Raw genomic sequence first — 24317 nt, 5'->3', positions numbered from 1 at the left:
AAGACATTTACAGTTAAATAAATAAATAATTCTCATTTGTCATCCAGGATGGAAGTAACATTCCCTACCGGACGATCGGTCCTCTCCATCAACGTCTTAGTAAATTTTTTCTCTTTTCAAACCTAGAGGTATGATCCAGAACTACTTTGGTTCAGGCTGTAGCTTGTACTTACTTCCTGGTTCCTGAGCCAATCATTTGAGAATTCCCAAAATTCGCAGCATTTGGTATTTTATTTTGGCGAAAGAGCAGCAGCCTGCAAACATGGAAACCAGTAAAAGAAGCAGACCAGATATAGAACAGAATAAAACATCTTATACCTGTATTGTGGAAGTAAAAATTCAGTGCAGTTTTACAGCACTAATCAACTGTTGAGTTAATGGCTAGTCTCCGTGAAAGGCATAGTGTATGTGTTGTTTGGGTTTTAACCATTCAGTTACTTAAAGCTCCTTTAAGTCTTTCATACAGTAGTTATGACATACCATCCGCCTCCATCAGCCAGTCATTCCAGAAGATCATCATCATCTGGGTTTCCACCCTCCTCTTGTTACTCCCTGGCAGAGAAAGTTGCACACAAATAAGATTTTGCATGACTTAAAAAGAGACAAAACTGACTGGTTTTACTTACAAGGCAGTATCTTAGCCTGAAATGTTTAATATAAGCAATTCTGGAATGATTACATAGTTGAACTAATTAGGTTCACTATTTGGCAAGAAACAGTTTTTCTTGCCCACTCTTAATTCATAAACACTTATGAATGAGTTATAAGTTGTTTACTGCTTAACCAAAGCATGGTGTTGATATCATGACGATCATGAAGCAGGCCTGCTTTATGAAAGATGTGCAAAGCCTGATTGAGATCTATCCAAAACATTATGGGCTCTTTGGAAGTCAGTAGGGAAGGTTGATTCAAATTTCAAGAATAAATTTGATTCCAATTCTCAGGATTTAGAATAGATTATTTTCAATTTGATCTCAAATTAAATCTCTGGTATTAAAAACATTTTTTAGCTGTTAACTGAATTTCATGACTGCGTAGTTATGCATTATATTGATACTAGTATCATTGTATTAACAATTAACTGCAAATTGATAAAGTAAAAGGAGTTAATGGCGGCCTTAAGGACCAAAGCCTCTCCCTGAATGTTGAGACATTTGTTTTCACAAACATGCTGTGGAGCAGAAAACCCAAACAGATCCAGGGTTGAAAATATAGACACCTGAGAATATCTACAACTGCTATTTCTGTTTAATTCAATAATACTTTACTAAACCAAAATGAAAATAAATGTGAACACTAACCTAGCGTGATGTTAAATTTATGACATTAAAAATTCACCTCCCAGGCTGGAGTGTGAAGGCTCCAGTGAAGTACGGTGCGTCAATGACAGCACATTGACGCACCGTGTGAATGCCTCACACCACTAGGTGGAGATTGGCGCTTTGTTTTGTTTTTACCCTGTTGAGGTCTCAGAGCAGAAGAAGTAGTAATAGCCTAAGGCGGTTGTTTAGCTAAAGTCGGTGCTCTACTGATAAAAAAATACAAAGTTACAGCTCCCACATAATTGGGCGTGCTGTGCACAGACTGTGAGCTCTCTGGGGACAATACAATTCTGTATGAAATGATGGGAATACTTTCTGGTCCTTTTTAAACTAATAAAGCACACTCAACGGCGACCTGGAAGTTATTCTGTTTGCGCATGCGCAAAGAAGCTGATGGTACATATCGGGTAGAGAGCGCGAGCATGTCGCAGTGATTGACATGTGGGAAATTGATAAGACAACCACCCAAGCCCCAGTACCTCGAAGCCGATAAAGATTGTGCTATGCCATTGAATTTTACAAATAGTGACTAAGCCCGAAAAAGCAGCACAAGTCTTAATATGCCACCCGATACATCCTGCTCTAGCCAGTTAGCAACACCCTTCAAAAAAATGTCTGTACAACGCCATACTACTGCAAACCACACTCCTATCGTACTTTCAGCAAGCAAAAAACAAATAAAATAAAAAAAGTGTTATAATTTTAGCCAAATACATTTATGTATCCTTTGTTTTTCGTAACTGCCTAAGCTAACTGGTAATTCGGCTTTTTTATACGACGTGACTTAACGTGAATTAAAACACAAATATTTACATCACCTTTAATCATCAAATAAAATAACAATTGTCTGGAAAGTTTTTCATACCTAACTTCTGGTCTGACCTTCCTCTGCTGCGAAGATGAAGTCTGTTCAACAGCTGGTCTCCGCGAAATAGTGAGCGCGAACACGGCTTCTTTTTCTTCTTCTTCGTGTGGGAGGAGTGTGAGTGAAGGAGCGGAAGAGAGAGCGCATGAGAAAACTCTGTTTTGAGTGGTTTTTCTTACTTTTTTCTGTCCTTTTTCACTGGGTGAGTGTAAATATTGTGTATATAGTTGTTTTACTTTGGTTGTTAGGGTTTTTTGGTGGGGTTGGTGGACGTCGGGTTTTGCCCGGCGGCAGGTCGGCGTCTTGAACGCCATGGTGGTGGGTGGTGGTTCTGGCGTCTTCTCCGCGCTGACACGGAGGAACGGCATCAAGGTGGGTGCCGGGTCTCCGTGCAGCGTGGAGGACGTTTGTTTGGCGGTGGGTGAGGTGATTGGTCATGGATCCATCAAGTCCGCGGCTCGCATGAACGGAGCCGCGGTGTTGTTTGTTGGGCGCGTTGAGCAGGCGAACCTGTTGGTCGAGTCGGGCATTTCTGTGAACGGCTCGTTCCTCCAGGTGTCGCCGCTCACGCAGCCCGCTACCAGAGTGATTTTATCAAATGTCCCTCCGTTCATTAGCGACGAGTTTCTCGTTAAAGAGCTCTCTCGTCACGGAAAGGTGGTTTCCCCCGTTAAAACGATTCTGTCGGGGTGTAAATCACCGCTGCTGAAGCATGTTGTCTCCCACCGGAGACAACTCTTCATGATCCTCAACAACCGTGGCGAGGAGCTAAACCTGCGTTTCCGGGTGAGAGTGGACGAATTTGACTACGTCTTGTTCGCCACCTCATCCAACATGAAGTGCTTCGGCTGTGGACAGGAGGGACATTTGATAAAGTCGTGCCCAAACAGAGCCGGGTCGGCTCCGTTGGGCTCCGCGGAGCAACAGCCTGCTGCAGCCGGGGAGCAGGTGGGTGTGTCCGGCGAGGCTGGAGCTCCTGCCGCGGTGGAGGAGTCTGGCGCTGCGGGGAACTCCAGCGTAGCCGCGGAGGAAGCCGTGGCGTCAGCTCCGGTCGCAGGAGAGTTTAGTGGAGGAGAAAAATGTGGATGAAACATCTGATCCACAAAAGAGTGATTGCGTAGTGAGTGAGGGCAGCACGGTGGTGTGTGGTGGTGGGGAAACTTGTGTGACTGGTGAGGAAGTGGAGACTCAGGGTGAGATGGAGCAGGATGGTGTGTGTGAAGAGCAGGAGGGTGAGACTGGTGGTGAGGTGACTGGTGTGTGTGGAGAGCAGGGAGGGAAAGGTGAGGCGGTGGCAGGTGGAGGGGAGGTGAGTGTGGAGGAGCATGTGGTGGCTCCTGTGGGGGAGTCTGTGGTGGCTCCTGTGGAGGAGAAAGGCGAGGGAGAGCAGGTGATGGAGCAGGAGGCGCCTATGAATTTAAAAAGGCGCAGTAAGAGAAAAAATGTGATGACTGCTGTTCAGAGCAGTAAGCAGGTGAGCAAGCTGGCCACAGAGAGAAAAGATGTGTCAGACAGCAGTGACAGTGAGGGTGAGCTGTCTGACAGCAGTGAGGTGTCTCTGTCACAGGGTAGCAGTGCAGAGGCACGTTATCCTGTGGAGTCTTTTAATAGTTTTCTCCAGGAAACGAAAAGATTAAGAGGGATAAAAGTAGAAAAATATTTTCCCAATTTAAAAATATTTTATTTTTCTGCGAGATATTATATTGGAAGAAAAGAAGAGTCTGGGTTTTCTGATCAGGAGGTTTTTATACTGAAGAAAATTATGGGAAAAGTGAGAAAACAATTTTGAATATAATGATGAGCACTAACTTATTATTTTTATTGTGCGTATTTTATTGTGGTGTTGTTTTTAGCCTTTTACCCAACATGGATAATTTTAAAATAGCTTCTTTAAACGTTAATGGGGCTAGGGAGGCTGTTAAACGCACCATGATTTATGAAATAGCAAAACAGAAAAGAATTAGTGTTTTATTTTTACAAGAGACGCACAGTGATCTCAACAATGAAGCAGACTGGCGCAAGGAATGGAAGGGAGAAGCTTTTTTTAGCCACGGCACCTCCCAGAGTTCTGGGGTGGGCCTCCTCTTTTCCTCAGCTTTCACCCCAAACTCTTTTAATGTAGAAAGTATCGTCCAGGGAAGGTGTCTTTTAGTAAAAGCTCAGTTTGACCATTTTAACGTAGTTTTTATCAATATTTATGCTCCTAACGTCGGTGCAGAGAGGAAGCGTTTTTTAGAGAAAATTGGGGAGAGGTTGGGAGATTGCGGGTCTGATGATTATGTTTTTTTAGGTGGGGATTTTAATTGTACAGAAAACGAATTGTTAGACCGGAATCATAAAGAGCCTCACCAAGCTTCCCAGCAAGCCATGCAGCAGCTTGTCTCATCTCACGGCCTGGTGGACGTGTGGAGGAGGATGCACACAGGCTCCAGACAGTACACTTGGTCCCACAGTAAAGAAAACCGCCTCTCTTCAGCACGTATTGACCGTTTTTATTGTTTTAAATATCATTTTAATGTGTTTAAAACATGTCAGATTTTACCAGTAGCTTTTACAGACCACTCTTTGCTTTTAGACAAAGAAAGGGTGATTTTACTTGTCTAAGGCAGTGGTGGGACCATGGAAAAGTTCAAATAAAACAACTTTGTCAACAGCATACTCTTAATGTCACTCGTGACGTCACCAGATCTATCAGAGATCTGGAGATGAATATAGTTGAACTAGAACATTTAAGTGAGTCCACAGGAAATCGAGAGCATATTGAAGCTCTCAAATCCAAAAGGCTAGTTTTAGCCAACCTGCTGGAGTCTAAAGTCCAAGGCGTGTTGGTCAGGTCTCAGGTTCAGAACATCACAGAGATGGATGCTCCCTCTAGCTTCTTCTTCAGCTTGGAGAGGAAACGCGGAAAGAGGAGAGTGATCCATTCCTTTCTATCTGACACAGGGCAGCAGGTGAGTGAACTGGGCCAGATCAGGAGGAGGGCTGTTGAGTTTTACTCCACTCTGTTTGAGAGTGAGTATATGGAGAACGAGGAGCTGTTTGGGGAGTTCTGTGGTGGGCTGCCCCAGGTCTCTGAGGAGACCAATGTACAGCTGGAGCGCCCCCTGGTGGTACAAGAGGTCCATACAGCCCTCCTGAATATGCAGGGCCAGAAGGCCCCAGGCATCGATGGTCTTACAGTAGAGTTTTTCAAAGCCTACTGGGACATCCTGGCAGAAGACCTACTGGAGGTCTATAATGAGAGTTTGGCCACTGGTTCACTCCCGCTTTCGTGCCACAGGGCAGTCATCACCCTCCTGCCCAAGAAAGGGAACCTGCAGGACATTAAGAACTGGCGCCCTGTGTCTCTCCTCTGCACCGACTACAAGATCCTCTCCAAAGCCTTGGCAACGCGGCTGAGAGAAGCTATGGAGCAGGTCATCCACCGGGACCAGACCTACTGCGTCCCCGGCAGGTCCATGGTAGATAACGTCTACCTAATTCGGGATGTTTTGGAGGTCTCCGGTTCATTGGGTTTAAGAACGGGCTTGATCGCATTAGATCAAGAAAAGGCGTTTGATCGCGTCGAACACGGCTTCCTGTGGAAAACTATGGAGAGGTTCGGGTTCGGCGCTGGTCTGATCGCCAAGATCCAGGTGATGTACAGTGGCATTGAGAGTATGCTAAAGATTAACGGTGGTCTGTGTGCTCCTTTTAGGGTGCGTAGAGGTGTTCGCCAAGCCTGCGCCCTATCCGGGATGCTCTACGCGCTCTCCCTGGAACCCCTGCTTCAAAAGATACGTTCTACTGTTCATGGTTTGGTTTTACCTGGTTTTAATAGTAGAGTGGTTTTATCTGCCTATGCAGATGACGTCGTTGTTTTTACTAAAAACCAGCAAGATGTCGACGTACTGAACGAGATAACAACTAAGTTCTCTGTTTTATCTTCTGCGAGGGTGAACTGGGGAAAAAGTGAAGCCCTGGCAGTGGGCGAATGGCGTGAAGGGCTCCCGGTTCTCCCTCAGGGACTTTTATGGAAAAAAGATGGTTTTAAATATCTCGGTCTTTTTTTAGGCAATGAAAACACTGAAAAAAAGAACTGGGAAAACATGGAACAGAAAATAGAATGTAAACTAGAAAGGTTGAGATGGCTACACTCCCACATGTCGTACAGGGGAAGGGTTTTGGTTTTAAATAACCTTGTAGCATCTCAGCTGTGGCACAAACTTTCCTGTTTAGACCCACCGTCTGGTTTGTTGGCCAACATACAAGCAAAAATGGTCAACTTTTTTTGGAACGGTTTTCATTGGGTGCCACAGTCTGTGTTGTTTTTACCCAGAGAAGAGGGGGGCCAGGGCCTTGTCCACCTAGCCGGGAGAACAGCGGCTTTTAGATTACGTTTTGTTCAGATATACCTGGCAGGGCCCTCTGACTTAGTGTGGAGGGACGTGGCCAGCTGCATTTTTAGAGGTGTAAATAACCTGGGGCTGGATGCGGCTCTGTTTTTAACTGATTTAAATCTTTTAAAGTTAAGGGGATTGCCGAAGTTTTATCAGGGTGTTTTTAAATCATGTGCCCTGTTTAAATTAAAGCCATCCCAAACGACTAACTCTCTGCACTGGCTTTTACAGGAGCCTTTAATCTGTGGGTCCAGGCTGGACGTGTGTGACGGCGCTGGACCAGGGCTGTCGGAGGCGCTGCGCCGGTCAAAGATAACAACCGTGAAACCGAGCTGGTGAAGACTGCAGGACCGTCCCTCTCCAACGTCGAGGCCATGGGTTCCGTGATGGGGGTACGGTCTGCCAGGCTGGTGCGGCGCTTCCTGGACCTCCTGAGGGGAAAGATGTCGGCCAAGGAGAGGAGCCTCCTCCGTGACTACTGTGAGAGACAGAGCCAGCCAGACCCGATGGACTCCTTTCCTGGCCTGATCCTGGATCCTGGGTTACCGGAGAGAAGTGGACCTCTGCTCTCCAGCCTGGACCCACAGAAGATGGTTTTATCCACTATGGACCAGAAAACTGTTTATAGAGTTCGCTCCAAAGTGATAAATCGAAGACACTTCGAGAATCGCGCAGTCTGTGTATGGACTGATAGACTTGCTGGTAGAGCACCCCAGTGGAGGACTTTATATAAGCCTCCAATTAAAAAGAGAACTGGTGATCTCCAATGGAGGATTTTACATGGTGCCATCGCCACAAACTCTTTTTTATCCGTTATTAATCGGGCTGTTTTAAATGAGTGTTCTTTCTGCAGTCTGTCTGAGAACGTTTTTCATGTTTTTATGGACTGTAACAGACTAAAGACCATTTTTAGCCTTTTAACAAATGTTTTTAGTCTTTTTGGCACTGTTTTTACTACTTCTTTATTTATTGGAGGAGTGTGCGAAAATAAAAGTAATAAGGCAAAGGCCAGACTTTTAAACTTTTTAATCAGTGAGGCAAAGATGGCTATTTATTTGTCCCGCAGAGACAGACTGCAGGGAGGGCCTCACCTTGATGCTGTGGCTCTGTGGAAGTGCAACGTTAAAGCCAGAATTAGGCTGGAGTTTCACTTCCACAGAGCCACGCAGAACATGGAGGATTTTATGCAGTTGTGGGGTTTTAAAAAGATTTTATGTGAAGTGTCTGAAGAAAAGAACTTCAATATAACAAGCTTCTTATTTAAGAATTTTATGTAAATGACACTTGGTTTTAACTCAATTGTTTAATTGTTTGGCCTTTTGTAATTAAAGTTTTGTTAAAAGTCAAAAGTCTTCTTCTTCTTCTTCTTCTTCTCTTTTTTTAATGGCGGTTGGCAAACAACTTATAGGTGTATTACCGCTACCTTCCAGAATGGAGTATGGATCAGACAATCTATTAGATTCTCTCTAAAACACCCGTTCTTCTTAGAAAACTAAAAATACTCCCAAAAACTACATCCCCAGATGACCTCTGAAACAATTCCCTAATATCTAATTTATATTTATTCCTGCCTAATTCTCTAAACAACATCTCTCTTTCTTGAGTATATTTATTACATTCTAAAAATATATGTTATGGGTCCTCTTCTTCGTTGTCTTGATGTTTTCATGGCGGTTGCAAATGAACAGCTTGGTACATTACCGCCACCAACCGGAAATGAGTGTGAATTAGGATGCGCAAGTTCATTCCAAAAATAACTACATTTATAGCAAACACAGATCTCAACAAATACCTCGAGCCAATGTCAGATGTTTTTGCAATAAATGTTAAGCCACAGATAGAAAAATAGATGCACCACTAACCCTTTAAACTGTTCCTAAAAATATTCAACTCAGACATACAAACATAAACAGCAAATCTAATTATGTTGATACCAGTATAAATTGCAATCAGTACCGTCCATTATTGAATGGCTCAATGCACTTCTAGACTGTTACAGTTTATAACCAGCCCGTTGCCAAAAAACGCATCCCCTGCTATTTCATAGAAACATACACTTGTAGTTGATGTAACATTTTCTACATGTTTACACATGTGTTCTGAACTACTAGTGTGAATTTCAGGTGTGTGGGACAATTTTTAGGAATAAAAACATAGGGGGTGCATTTTTTGGCAGCCCCATTGCCAAAAAACGCATCTCCTGCTATCTCAGAGGAGTTGACACTTGTATGACTGTATTCCTGTATATCCATCTGTAATTGAAGGACAAGGGTCAGAAAATGCAAATTCTGCCCTGTAAAACAATGACAGCGCAATTGTCGCTCTATGATCTGAAGCCCCATTTGGAGCTTTTAAACAGGCTTTTGAAAAACTTTGATAATTTTCTGCTGTAATATTATAGATTTTTCAGAATATAAAGCTAGCAGATGTGCAGAATCAAAACATAACAGAAATACAATTGTAGAGCATTCAGTATTGTAAGAAAGCCCACACTGTTTCTAGATAAATAGATAAATCCTGTTTATATTGGCTGTTTTCTGTAATTTTCTCTGGTCCCCTGCCTGATCTGACCAGTGATGACATGTTTAGCCACATGTCGTCATTCAACCGCTGGTTGTCTAGGTGGTGTCCAGAAAACGACATGGGCTATATTGATAACTGGCGAACTTTCTGGGGGAAACCTGGTCTGATCAGGAGAGATGGCATTCATACCACATTGGATGGTGCAGTTCTTCTTTCTAGGAATCTGGCCGGATTTATTAGTTTGCCTAAATGCTGACAGCTCAGGGTCCAGACCAAGAAGCAGAGCTGTAGTTTAATAATCTGCAGCTTATGTACTGTTACTCACCCATTATCCTATTGAAACGGTGTCTTTCCCACGGCCAAAACTTAACAGATCAAAAACTGATCTAAAAGGAACAAATCATAAAAATCTAATACAAATCCATACGGATCACTTTGAACCAAAAAATAAAAGAATTAAATGTGGTCTATTAAATTTAAGGTCTCTCCCTCCAAAGACTTTGTTAGTTAATGAATTGATTTCTGATAATCAGATTGATTTGTTTTGTCTCACAGAAACATGGCTACAAGAGGACTACGTTAGTATAAACTAGAAAAATTTGCATTTCCTGCGAAAATACACTGTGAATGCAGTAAGCTGAATGATTGAGCTAAAGATGCAGGAGTTCTTTGAAGAAGAGAAAAATAGCTGAAAAAGTTGAAGAATTTGAAAAAGTTGAAGAATTTGAACATGAAAGAACAATAGCTGAATGATTAGAAGAAGAAAAAACTGAGGGAATGGCACCAAACATCTCCTAACTCATTCTAAACACTGAATCGTTTAACAAAGCAGAAGTAGAATTTCAAACTTGAATATACTGTAGCCATATGTGGGCCTGCATTTCTAGGAGTATAAGGGGTTTCGCCCCCTATTGAAAAGCATTGGATGTTTGACACCTCATAGCTTGGAGATGCTTTATGCGGCGTAGGCCAAATTTCTTGTGGAGCTTTCTCTCTAAAGGAAGTACAGACTATGTTCACCGTGTGATGGTACTCTGTTAGTTTGGTCCAAATCCTGTACTGTCAAGTGCCTCAAAAAGGGTGCCAATACTTAATGTCACCAAAGGTCACCAAAGTTCATGGGTGAGATCGGCCTCCTTTAGCAACTCAGCCTCACCAAATCTGGGGCCAGAACTCAACATTTGACCAAAATGGTGTGTAGCGCCATTTCCCACAGGTGGGTGGTGCTGTTTAGGCCGAGGGGGTTGTGTCTGGGCATCCTGCCAGGTCCTGTTGGAGTCAGAGGCCCAATAGGAAAGCATGTGAAATCCAAAAAGTGACAGAAAATTCACACATGCCTGATAATCACTTGAAAATTTTAAAATGTTAAGAGGAAGTAACTGTGCGAATTTCAGATTTCTACATTCATCACAGCCACTGCAGTGGGTGTCGAAAGTTGCCATTCTATCCCTATGGAGCCTGTCCCTCTGGCCCTCAGAGTTCCGTCGTCATGGAAACTCACTCACACCTGCAGCTGACCATTCTACCAAAGTGCAGAGACTTTGCTCAGACTCTGCCTGATTGGAATAGAATGAAATACTTTGCCTCGAACAACGCTCCATATCTCCTGATCCGTAAATGGTAGAGACGTAATTTTTTCTGCGTTTATTTCGTTGCTGGAAATATTTTAATAAAGGCGTAAAAAATTATGATACAAAGGGGATTTTTATGGATATGCAAAAATCCTGGTCCCGAACAAATCGCTCTAGCTGAAAAAGTATAGGAGATATCAAAATAATTCCTTCACTGTGAGTATCAGCCGGCTTTGGAGGACAACTTCGCCTATTTTGATGTTTGTACAAAAATCGGTGTAGGCATAGCGACGATGTAAAAAGTGCATAATTTGGGGGCATGGAGTTCTGAACCTGTTTCAGCTGCGACTTACTCCACGAGCAGCGCTTGGTTTCTCCACAACGATAAAGGTTAGAGACGTAATTTTTTCTGCATTTATTTCGTAACGGATAGGGGAACCGGACAAGCTATCGGTTTTTGCTGGAAATATTTTAATTTAGGCACAGAAAATCCTGGAAAAAAGGTAATTTTGAGGAAAATGCGAAAATCCTCCAAACATAGTCCCGAACAAATCGCTCAAGCTGAAAAAGTATAAGAGATATCAAAATAATTATTTCACTGTGAGTATCAGCAGGCTTTTGAGGACTATGTTGCTCATTTTTATGTTTGTACAAAAATCGGTGTAGGCACTGCGACGATGTAAAAAAGTGGATCATGTGGAAAAATGCAGCTCTAAAGCGTTTTCAGGATTTTGCACATTCGCTACTCCCGAACAAATCGTTCCTGCGGCAAAATCGTAACAGTTATCCAAAAAAATAATTTTTTGTGAGTGCCAGAAGGGTTGGGACATTCATGTGTGAAAGTCTCATGCCTGTACATCAAACAGTTTAGGAGTAGCGACGATGCGAAAACGTGTGATGTTTTGGATTTTCAGACGTAATTTTTCAAAACTGCTCCATAGGAAATGAATGGGGGATGTTTCGGGTTTGTGTCGCTCTGAGGTGATTTGCGAAATATCTATAAATGCTACACCAATGAGGGTTACATTTCCTGAATCCAGACAAAAAAATCCTACGTTTTGATGTATAATTTATGTAGATAGGTTGAAAATTGAGCGAGTGAGAAGAAGTTGTTCGTAGAAGAAGAATTTGTTGAATTTCTAGAGTGCGCACTCTAAAACTGCCTCCTTGACGACCATAGCAACGCATGTTATTTGCTGAATTTCTTGAAAAGCCAAAATTATTTTAAGGAGGTACTATATGAAAATGGTAAAAGATATGAAAAAGCTGAAATATACCATAATAGCTGAAAGATATCACTACATTTTAAAAGTTAAATGGCGTTTCTAGCTGAAAGTAGGCTGAAACAGTAAGCTGTCAAAAAGCAGCTGAAATTAGCAGAATTTTAGTGAATTACATTCATTTCCTATGGGAGAAAAAAAAGCTGAAAATTTGCAGAAAAAGCTGAATATTTTAAAAAGTTGAAAAGTTCAAAGTACAAAAAGATATAGCCATCGATTCCAGAAGAAGCTGAATAGTTTAAAAGTTGAATGGTTCTAGACTCTAGACAGAGAGGTGTAGCAATCTTAATCCACAAAAACGTTAGTTTTAAAATATTAGATAAAACTATAGATCCTGAAGGTAGATACATAATAATTAAAATAGCTATCCATAACCAGAAGCTATGTATTGTCAAAATATATATGGTCCGAATGTTGATGACCCCTCTTTTTTCCACCAATTCTTCCTTGCACTTTCAAAACACTGGGATTGTTCACTAATTATAGGAGGTGACTTCAACTTTGGTTTAAATAACGATATAGACAGGTTGAATACAACAGGGTCTCAGCGTAGTTGGCAGTCAGTAAGTGTTGTCAAACAATACATGAGTGATTTTGGTCTTTGCGATGCATGGCGTTCTCTTCATCCTAATAGTAAAGAATACACTTTTTTCTCAAATGTTCACCATTGGTATTCTCGTCTGGACTACTTTCTAATAAGCAGCTCACTGCTGTCGGTTGTTTCAGAGACGGTAATTCATCCTATTGCTATCAGTGATCACGCTCCTGTTACTCTCACCTTAATTAATAAAAAAATAACCCCACAAAACAAAAGCTGGAGATTTAATACATCACTGCTTAAAGATGAAGAATTTATAAAATTCATCAAAGAACAGTGGGCTTCATACTTAGAATACAATGATCAACCAGGTACATCGGCATCGATATTGTGGGAAGTTGGAAAAGCAGTGATGAGAGGTAAAATCATTTCTTTCTCATCTCATAAAAAGAAAAAAGAAAACAAAAAGATTCAGGAATTAGAAGAAAAACTTAAGTTACTAGAATCCTCTCAAGAAGAAGGAAAGTTAGGTAAAATCCATGAAGTAAAATTAGAACTAAACCACTATATTGAAAAGCAAAATAGATTTCTAATACAAAGACTTCGAATAGAAAATTTTGAACATGGCAATAAGTCAGGAAGCTTCCTAGCTAATCAGCTTAAAATAAATAAGGAGAAAACTATTATATTTGCAGTTACAAATTCAACTGGTAATACAGTAAGTGAACCGTGTATAAATAATACCTTCCGCGATTTCTATAAATCTTTATACACACCACAGATAAATCCATCAGAGAAGGATATTAAGCAATTTCTGGATAAAATTACACTTCCTAAATTATCAGATAACCAAAGAATGACACTGGATTCCCCACTGACAACAGCTGAAACCCAGAAAGCTCTTAAAAGCATGCCTAATAAAAAGGCTCCAGGTCCAGATGGATTCCCTACTGAGTTTTACAAAGAGTTCTGGAATATTCTAGCCCCAACGTTCCACAGAATGTTGCAGGAAATACAGGAAAGATTTCCAGCTAATATGAATTCTGCCACCATCAGCCTTCTGCTCAAGCCAGACAAAGATCCTGTGTTGCCCACTAGTTATCGTTCCATATCCTTAATTAATGTGGATATTAAGATAATCTGTAAAGCTTTTGCAAAAAGATTAGACAAAGTAACTCCTCTCATAATACATCCAGATCAAACTGGTTTCATCAGAGGAAGGCTATAGCTGCTCCCAACTTTTTCTAACTGGATGATGCAAGTGCAATTATCCAACTGATGGTTCCAAACGTTTATTACAGGATTTTCCGTCATACAAACGCTCAAGACCACCGTGAACACTGCAAAATACACGGTGGAAAATATTCATCAGTGAAACCGTCATGTTCCCTTATATGAATTATCAGCTGAAACTTATTAAACAAACATAAATTCTCTCAATCGTCCATACCGTATGCCCCTCCAACCAGAAGGTTAGGAGTTGCTAGAAGTCCTTACAAGTCCATTTCTTCTATATTTCAGTCTCTTGCCTTTACTCTTGCACATGCCGACTGAGCATAAACGAAACTCAGAATTTTTACATCAAAGACATCACGCGAGAAAGTGATGACCCAATCAGTGACGTCTCCATCTGACATTATAACAATATATCCCCGAAGTATGTACGTATTAATCAAAAAATACACAAATATGAAATAGATATTAAAAGTAAAACATATTCATATTCACAAAAAATAAAAATTCACACAAAAAAAATGCTTATGTAACTGCGTTCGCTACAAAGGCAGTCATCCACAAATACACGCTAATTACATAATTTAATTGATTATTCCTACAGTAAAAACATTAAAACCAATATATTGTCTTTAGATGCAGAAAAAGCATTTGATAGAGTAAATTGGAAATTTTTATTCGCTACTCTTCATAAATTCGGTTTTGGCGATTTATTCATAAATTGGTTAAAAATTTTATACAATTCTCCAACAGCCTGTGTCAGGACAAATAATCAAATATCTTCCAGTTTTTGTCTACAGAGGGGCACCAGGCAAAGATGCCCTCTTTCTCCATCACTTTTTGCCATCTTTATAGAACCTCTAGCAGCAACAATCAGACAAACAAAAGCTGTAAAAGGTATAAAATGCATGAAAATAGAGCATAAGATTAGTCTGTACGCGGATGATGTATTACTTTATCTCCAGCATTCAAATAATTCTCTTTGACAAGTAATTAGAATACTAGAATCTTTCTCTAAAGTATCAGATTACTCTTTAAACTGGTCTAAATCTACGGTACTGTCAATTAATTGCTCTCTCGAAAACTCCCTAGATTTACAAATGCAATCAGGAAATATTAAATATTTAGGTATTACTGTGTCGTCTAAATTAACGGATTTACTTAAACTTAACCACGCCCCACTTTTAAACAGGATAGAAGAGGACCTTGAAAGATGGAAATCCCTTCCAATCACACTTATGGGTAGGGTAGCTTCAATAAAAATTATGGTCCTACCTAGAATTAATTATTTATTTTCAATGATCCCCAATAAACCATCATCTGACTGGTTTAAATCTCTAGACTCTGCCATTTCAAAATTTCTTTGGAAAGATAAACCCCCACGTATTATCTTAAAGACAATACAGAAGACTAAAGACAGGGGAGGATTAGATTTGCCTAACTTCCATAACTATTACTTAGCAAATAGGCTACAATACATCTCTAAATGGATAAAAAATAGTCTTCTAGATGAGCCTTGGTTAGATATAGAACAGGAAATGTGCAATAATATCATGATTTCAGATTTGCCGTTTATTAGCTCAAATATAAAACGGCATACATGCTTCAAAAATATCAACATTAGTTTTACTCTGACAGCATGGTGGGAGTTCCTTAAAATGACAAAGTCATCCCTTATCCTATGCAGTCGTACACCTATCTGGAATAACCCTGATATCCTACAAAATTACAAAATGATAAACTTTACATACTGGAAGAATAAAGGTATTAAATATCTGGAACATCTACTTGACGGAACCGAGTTCATCAATTTTGCTAAACTAAATATGCAATATGGCATTAGTAAGAATAAATTCTTGGAATATGAACAACTTAAATCTATAATTAGAAATAAATATAAGCATATAAATGGTGGTTTACAAATCCCAACTAATATATTAGAGTTCCTAGACTTAACCCGCCCCCCCAAACTACTGTCTAAATCATACAGGACACTGACTAAAATAGATGATTCGATATCTCTTCCTATTATGAAATGGGAAAAGGATTTATCAGGCACCTTTGAACAAAATTTCTGGGCTTGGATATGTCTAAGAACTTTCAAATTGACTAGAAACAGCAACTTACAACTAATACAATACAAAATCCTTCACAGAGTACACTACACAGGACAAAGATTATTCAAGATGGGTTTGGCACAATCTAATATCTGTCCACACTGCATAGGCAATCATCCTGATAATTATTTTCATGCGTTATGGTTATGCACACCAGTCCAGAGGTTCTGGACACAGATATGTAAGGACTTATCAAAGCGCTTGAGCTGTAAAATTACACCTTCCTTCAGTTTGCTTGCTCGGTAATTTTGAGGAAAGTCCTCTGAAAAACGAAATAGTTTACATGGTTTTCACTGCATTATGTATCGCAAAGAAAACTGTCCTCATGAATGGGAAAAGTAAAGAAAATCTCAGTATCAATCAGTATAGAGATCTTTTGTTGGATCATGTTAATCTAGAGACAGCATCTGCTTCCACATCTGATTGGTCTCTTTGGGCTCCTCTGATCAACACCATCACTTAGTGGAATAGGGGGCGGTGGGTTGCTTCCTGCAGGGTGCAGTGGCTGGATGGAGGGGTTCCTGGGGCTCTGGGAGCACATGGAGTAGGGCGCCTGGTGGATCCGACTCCAGGGTCTGTTGCCCCCATCTGGAAGGAGCTTGGGAGGCCTACGGGCGGCCTACAGTGCCGCTTGCGGCGCTCTTGGGGAGCTGCGTGGTGACGGACGTGGGTTACTGACCTGGTAGCTGTGCTGCCGCTGGGTATGGCCGGGGTGGGTCTGGGGTCCCTGGGGCGCGCCACCCTCGGGCGGGGGCCCTGCCGGGGCCCCGGGGGTTCCGGTTCCGGGGGGTGTGCCGCTTTTGGTATGGGCCGGCGCGCGCCCGGGTGTAGGGACCTTCCCAGCCTGGATGTCTACTGTCGAATGTATGGTGAGTTGTTTGAACGTTAGTGTTGGGGAGGGATTACATCTACGGGTGTGTGTGTGTGGGGGGTGGGGGGGGGGGTGGACGTGGACGTTCTGGCGGGCTTGTGTCCGGCCCCCTGTCCCGGTCCTGGTCCGTGTCGTCTTCCGGTGCGAGTTTTGCTTGGGGGTGGGGTTTGAAATGGCTCGTGCGGGTTGGCTGGCCAGGGTCCCCCCCTCTTATTTATTTATTATTAATATTATTATTATTATTATTATTATTAATTTATTTATTTGGGGGGTAAAGCCAGTAGGCTTGGTGGGTGGGCTGGGGGAGGGGGGGGGGTGAGGTGTTGGTCCTGGTGGGTGGTTGGCTGGCGGGCCCTGCGGCCTCTCCCCGGCCCCCGGGCTACGGTGGTGCCGCTGGCGAGGCCCCCTTCTCTGGGTCGGGCTTTCGGGGAGCGGGGGTGCCTATTGGAGTCAGTAGGGGAGCTGGCTCCCTGGGATGGCTTCCCAGTCCATTGCTCCCCATCCCTGGACTCCTCCCTCTGCCTGCTCCATCACGCCGCCACACATGTAGGTCCTGGGGGAGAGGGCGTTACTGGAGATTGCCACTTTCTGGTGACGCCCCTCTCCCCAATTTTATCATGCATCTTAGACACTTTCACTCCAAACATTTTCACAACGCACACTCATGTAGGCCATGGTATGTGGGGGTGGGGGGAAGACGTCTGGGGGGGGCTTATGTTGTGTGAGCCTCACCTCGGACGGCTCCCTTCACCTCCTCTTCCACTTAGACATTGAGGGTTCTGGGCAGTTGCCCGGAGGGGGTGCGCTGGCACCAGCTTCCTTCCGCATGGGGGGTGGGCTGTGCCATGCACCCCCTTCGGCGCTCCCAGCTTTTAAACGCACTTGAGAACAACATGCAACAACACAACATCTGAGCGTGCGTAGGGAGGATCGGGGTCTTCTGCACACCTCCGTTCTCCGATGGCGGCAAAGAGTCTGGGGCCTGGAGGAGGTGTGGGCCACTGTGTCCGGGGTCTTGGCGGGGGGCTGCAATGGGTAGTCAGCGGCTTGCCAGGTCTGGGGCTGACGCCTCCGCTCCCCCCAGGAGGGGTGGGGGGCAGGGGTGGCTAGGGTAAGGTGGGGGAGGGAGGGGGTTTATTAGGTATTTAGGGGATGAGGGGGGCTCGGGCTGGGTGGCTTGTATGGGTCGTGTTGGCCCGCCCTCTTTGGGGGGCCCGGTCCGGGGGGCGTCTGGTCCGGGGGCGGGGCCGGGGGTCGGGCACAAGCAGTCGTATAGTCGATTTGGGGTGACCCCCCCCCCCTTTTGGTCAGTGTTGGATGTACAGCGTCTTTTTTTTTTTTTTTTTTTTAATCTGTGTGTGGTGATTGGGGCACCACAGAGGGATGGTGTGAATGAGTTTTCCTTTTTTTTCAGGTATGGGTGCAGTCCGCTCCCTCTCCCAAGAACATCTGAAGTCTCCGCTAGGTGCTGAGCCCATCCCCCCACATCCTGCCCTCCTCCGCTGCGTTGGCAGGCGCCTTGGCCCTCTGGCACATTGGTGGGCTTCGGGTTTGGGGCGGGTTCCCGGGAGTGGGCCGGCGCACTTCTTTGCGCTTCTTCGCGTGGCCTGGCCCCCCAGGGGGCGGCCGGGGCCCCCGTCACGGGGGCGGGGCGCCCCTGGGGCCTCTGGCCCCCAGGGCCAATGGCCGGGACCACTTCAGCGGGGCTAGCTGCCAGCGGAGCCCACGGGCTCGTCCCCGTGGCTCTTGGGGGCGTCGGCATTGCGGTGGCTGGGGGATTTCCTCGGGGGTCGTCTCTACTCTTTCCTTGGGGGGGGGGGGGCTGCAGATATCCTGTGTCGGCCCCTCCTGGGCGCCCTGCTTTAGGGGCCCCTTTGGGAGTCCGAGATTATGGGTCCCCTGACTCCTGCCTCTTTTTAAAGTAGCTGTTATTAAACCTTTACTTAAGAAACCTTCTCTTGATCAAGATGAGTTAGTAAACTACAGACCTATATCTAATCTTTTCTTATCTAAAATTCTTGAGAAAGTAGTTGCTAATCAACTTTGTGAACATTTACAAAGCAATGACCTACTTGAGGAGTTTCAGTCAGGCTTCAGAGCTCATCATAGCACTGAAACAGCTCTGGTGAAGGTCACTAATGATATTCTCATGGCCTCAGATAATGGACTTGTGTCTGTACTTGTCCTGTTAGATCTCAGTGCTGCATTTGATACGGTTGATCACAATATTCTCCTACAAAGACTTGAACATACTGTAGGGATTAAGGGGAAAGCAATAGGCTGGTTTAAATCTTATCTGTCGGACAGATTTCAGTTTGTTCATGTTAATAATAAATCTTCCTCAAACTCTAGGGTCACCTGTGAAGTACCACAGGGTTCAGTCCATGGACCAATTCTCTTTACTATATATATATATGCTTCCGATCGGCAAAATTATCAGACAGCATGGGATTAATTTCCACTGTTATGCTGATGACACTCAGCTATATTTATCCATAAATCCTGATGAATCCAATCAATTACTTCGACTGCAGTCATGTCTTGATGACATCAAAAGCTGGATGACTTTAAATTTCCTGCATCTAAATTCTGACAAGACCGAAGTTGTAATCTTTGGGCCAGAGTCCTCAAAAAATAAACTTCTTAACCAATCACTTAATCTGGGTGGCATTAACTTGGCCTCTGGTAAAAAAGTAAAAAATCTTGGTGTTATTTTTGACCAAGACATGTCATTTAAATCCCATATTAAAGAGGTTTCGAGTTTCCTTTTTTCACCTCCGGAATATCGCCAAAATTAGAAATATTCTGTCCAGGAGTGATGCTGAAAAACTGGTCTATGCATTTGTTACTTCAAGGCTGGACTATTGTAATTCTTTACTATCAGGAAGTCCACAAAATTCAATTCAAAGCCTTCAGCTGATCCAAAATGCTGCAGCAAGAGTTCTGATGAAAATCATCAAGTGGGATCATATTTCTCCAATTTTAGCTTCCCTTCATTGGTTTCCTGTTAAATCAAGAATATAATTTAAAATTCTTCTGCTAACGTATAAAGCCCTTAATAATCAAGCTCCATCATATATCAGAGCTCTGATTACTCCGTATGTTCCTAACAGAGCACTTCGCTCTCAGACTGCAGTTTTGCTGGTGGTTCCTAGAGTCTCTAAAAGTAGAATGGGAGGCCGATCCTTTAGCTATCAGGCTATTCTCCTGTGGAACAAACTCCCAGTTTTGGTCCGTGAGGCAGACACCCTGTCTATTTTTAAGACTAATCTTAAAACTTTCCTTTTTAATAAAACTTATAACTAGAGTGGCTCATGTTACTCTGAGCTATCTCTATAGTTTTACTGCTATATGCTTAGGCTACTGGAGGATATCAGGATCTAATTTTCTCACTCTATGGAGTTCAACTGTTCTTCAATTATGCATTATGTGTTGTCATTTCTGCTTTAACTTTCTGTTCTCTTTTATCTTCATAGTAGGTACACCTGGTCTGGCGTTCTGTTAACTGTGACATTATCCAGAGAAGACCGCTCACTCGCTATTACCATCCAATGTAGAACAGATTACTGGATCAATGTGTGCTTCTGTGCTTTTTTGCCTCTCTTGTTGTGTCTCTGCTCTGTCTTCTGTAACCCCCAGTCGGTCGAGGCAGATGACCGTTCATACTGAGCCCGGTTCTGCCAGAGGTTTTCCTTCCCATTAATTGGGAGTTTTTCTTCCCACTGTCGCTTCATGCTTGCTCAGTATGAGGGATTGCAGCAAAGTCATGTACAATGCAGACGACTCTCCCTGTGGCTCTACGCTTCCCCAGGAGTGAATGCTGCTCGTCGGGACTTTGATGCAATCAACTGGTTTCCTTATATAGGACATTTTTGACCAATCTGTATAATCTGACCCAATCTGTATAATATGATTGAACTTGACTTTGTAAAGTGCCTTGAGATGACATGTTTCATGATTTGGCGCTATATAAATAAAATTGAATTGAATTGAATTGAATTGAATGCGGGCAGGGTACTTAAAAGGCAACAAGGCAGTATGTATTTCCGGTTGGTACAGACTGACGGAGCAGGCAGCGCCCCCTGCTGTCCAATCATGGGTACTACCCACAAGTTACAGATAATTTTTACCGGCGCAACGTTTGTGTCAAAAGTGAAAATGAAGGCGTAACTTGTAACGTTGAATTTGTGACTCGCAGCAGCAGATTTGTGCAGTTTTAAATTATTGATTTGTATTTGTGTAGAGGGAAAAAATAATTTGAACAGGTGTAAAAAAAATGTGTACTTGTAATTTATTTTTTTATTCTACAAATACAAAACTTAGAATTTAACTCCCTCTACACTTCAAATTCACACTTACAATGCACAAATCCTATTGGAACAAGATTACCTTCATAAGAAACCCATTTAGCAAAAGAGAACCATGAAAAATTTTAAAAGAAATGGGGTTTAAAAGGACATTTTATTCCTCCCACTCAAATGGAAACTCTAGGGGCGTGGCAATATTAATTGCAAATAATGTGGACTTTCAGGTATCTAAACAAATCACAGATAAAGAAGGCCGTTTTGTTTTGGTGAGGGGAACACTAGACTCAAATGAAGTAACTTTGCACAACTGCATCCTTCACTGGATTCCTCAAATCCTTTAAAAAATCAACTCTGAATACCTGTATATAAATAAACTGACCAAAAAGATCGGCTTATGCGATGTCTGGAGGGAATGCCATCCTTTGGCTTGGGAGTTTACCTTTTTCTCTCACCGTCACGGTGTTTATTCAAGAATTTATTATTTTTTCCTATTTAGAGCTGAGAGATACAGGGTTCTAGACTGTAATATTGGTACTAGGGATGTCTCAGATCATTCGGAGGTGTACTTGAAAATATTTTTCAAGTACACCACAGTAAACGCACAGTTTACTGAGTGTATATAGCTTCTGTATATATATCCAGGCCAGCTGACAGCTTTGCTAGGGCCCGGGACAACACAGTCTTTTTGGGCCCCCTCCCCCCCCCTACACCTGCCGCCACCACACACACACACACACACACACACACACACACACACACACACACAAAGACACAAGTAAACTTAACTGTATACTTCATGCCCTGAAAATCTCTGTATTTTATACTGGATATTTTCAACCCATCTATTGAATTTAGTGGATTAGTTGATCTTTTCTTCATCAGAGAACAGCAGCACTGCAGTCAAAATATGGCCTTTTTTTGACCTGCTGTATATTAGCCAGTCCCTAACAATTTTTTTCCCTTCCATTGCAGGAAGTAGAATATGTTAGATACTTTGGGAATTCTCTGCCCTCTGAATCTCTGAGAAAGGCTTTCTTTTTGCCATTAAACGCACAACAGTCACAGATACTTTTGACATTTTAGCTTGAAGTATCATGAAACTGTTGACCTTTCGGGTTTTGTGATTTTTATTCTATTATTACAATTATATAAGAATAATAATAATAATAATAATAATAATAATAATAATAATAATAATAATAATAATAATAATAATAATATTTTTTTGTTTGTTTTTGGGGTTTTTTCTTCCTAATCCACCTCATATATTTTTTAATCCTTTTTTAATTATGTCTGTGTTGTGTGCACCTGCCTGTTGCTTTAATCCTATAAATTTCCCCGTCGTGACATAAATAAAGGATTTGCTAAATAACACTTTTTAATAGGATATATGTACTTCTTAAAAGGTTCTTAAAATGTCTTAATTACATTTTCTCTGTGGGCTCCAGTAGCATATGATAGATAATATCTACTTTGAAAGTTAACATGAAGTGCTGCTGAAGATGGCCACTCTGATCTACCTGTATGTATTCTGGAGGACTGAATCGCCTCAGTCAGTGACGTCTGTGGGTCTGTCGGAGCAGTGAGAGAAGTTTCGTCTCCTTTTCTGTTTCTCGACGTTTTCCTGCTCATGGGTTTTCACGTGCTTAGATAAATTTGTTGTGTTTCCACTGCATTTAACCGGCTTTGTACAGAACATACAGCTTGATTTCAAAGCCAAACGCCGCTTATTCCCCTCTTCATGCTTTTCCGCTGTGCGGTCTCTCTCCCAGTCTGAACAGGAGCCGCGCGGTTGTTTGTGTGTTGAGTGAAGAGAAGCCGAGTGGGCGGGCCAGAGTGAGCCTGCGTGCTGATTGGCTGGCGCCACTGAGCCATGTACGAGAGGGGAGGGGGAGCAGCAGAGAGCCGTGACTCACAGACTGCTGCTGCAGTTATAGCGCGCGCGCTGACTGACACTGACCATTTTAATGATCAGAGGGTCCGGTTTGCCCCCCCCCCCCCCACCCTCTGTCTGGGCCCGGGACAACTGACCCGTTTGTCCCCCCCTGTCGGCCGGCGTGTATATATCCATTTATTTTATTGTATTTGTATTTTTTGTCTGCACCATCAACACCAAGTCAAATTTGCACTTACAAATTCCTTGTAAGTGCAAACCTACTTGGTGATTAAACTTGATTCCGATAAGTTGTTTAAAATCATTATACAGCTCGCCATTAGCTCGGATCAAAATAAATGGTAGCCTTTCAGACACAATCCCATTGGAACAAGGATGCCGTCAGGGATGTCCTTTAAGCCCAATCCTCTTTGCACTTTTTATAGAGCCACTTGCTCAAAAAATTAGAGATTAAGATCCAGAAATTAAGATAATCACATTTAAGGAAAGAGAATACAAATCATGTCTGTCCACCGATGAATTCCTGGTGACCATATCTGATCCAGATGCCAGTCTGCCTAACCTCATGTCCTGCCTCCACCAATTTGGACTTCATTCAGGCTATAAATTAAATATAGGGAAAACTCAAACCATGTGCTGTGACTACTCACCCCGAGAGGATATAAGTAATCACTACAAATTGAATTGGAAAGCAAGAACCATGAAATATTTAGGTGGTAATATTGCTAAGAATTTAAACAAAATAAAAAAATCGAATTATGGTACAATGACTAATAAAATTAAAAATAACCTGGACAAATGGGCCTCCCTGACACTCGATCTGTACAACCGAATAGAAATCGTAAAAATGATCATCCTAGCTCAACTGTTGTTCCTTTTTTAATCTTTATCAATAGCAGTTTAACGAGTTGAACCGGATCATTTCCAGATTTAAATGGCAGAACAAGAAACAAAGATGTATGTATTAAAGCAATTTACCAAGTGAACTCAGTACTGAGGATAAGTACCTTTAAAAATATTAGTCATAGCTAGAAAGAAATCAATAACAAGAAAGTGACTTGGTAGGAGCCCTCAGACACTATGTGACTGGTTAGCCACTGTTGAAGATATTTGTGAGATGGAAACGCTTACCTTCTCCATAAGACTCCAAGAAAACAAAACTCAAAACTATTGGTTGAAATGGTTGACATATAGGAATACAAAAGTAAGTTGAGTTTTATTAACTTACTACTTGGGGTGGTAATTGGGGTTTAGTGCTGCGCGTCGTGGCTGAACTCGGTCCTTCTAAATAAAAATTCCTCCTTTGTAAGACTCTTTATGGAAACTTACATATTTTGTACCCCGTGATCCAATAATCTGTCAGGTATTTTTTTTGTGATGTACTGCAGTCCCCACTCCCTTGGCAACCTCTGTTCTG

The 24317-nt window shown here is 42.4% G+C and overlaps 1 long non-coding RNA gene across 1 annotated transcript; it reads right to left on the bottom strand.

Annotated features, from left to right (window-relative positions):
• Nucleotides 1-214: 214 nt before the first annotated feature.
• On the bottom strand, nucleotides 215-2233 carry LOC118559415. Its single transcript, XR_004928849.1, has 3 exons — nucleotides 2205-2233; nucleotides 481-552; nucleotides 215-254 (listed from the first exon to the last, which is right to left on the bottom strand). It is a non-coding gene; the product is annotated as an uncharacterized LOC118559415 (long non-coding RNA).
• Nucleotides 2234-24317: the final 22084 nt, after the last annotated feature.

Source organism: Fundulus heteroclitus, unplaced genomic scaffold (genome assembly GCF_011125445.2).
Source record: "Fundulus heteroclitus isolate FHET01 unplaced genomic scaffold, MU-UCD_Fhet_4.1 scaffold_28, whole genome shotgun sequence".
NCBI classification, from domain to species: domain Eukaryota; kingdom Metazoa; phylum Chordata; class Actinopteri; order Cyprinodontiformes; family Fundulidae; genus Fundulus; species Fundulus heteroclitus.
This window is presented reverse-complemented; position numbering and strand designations above follow the sequence as displayed.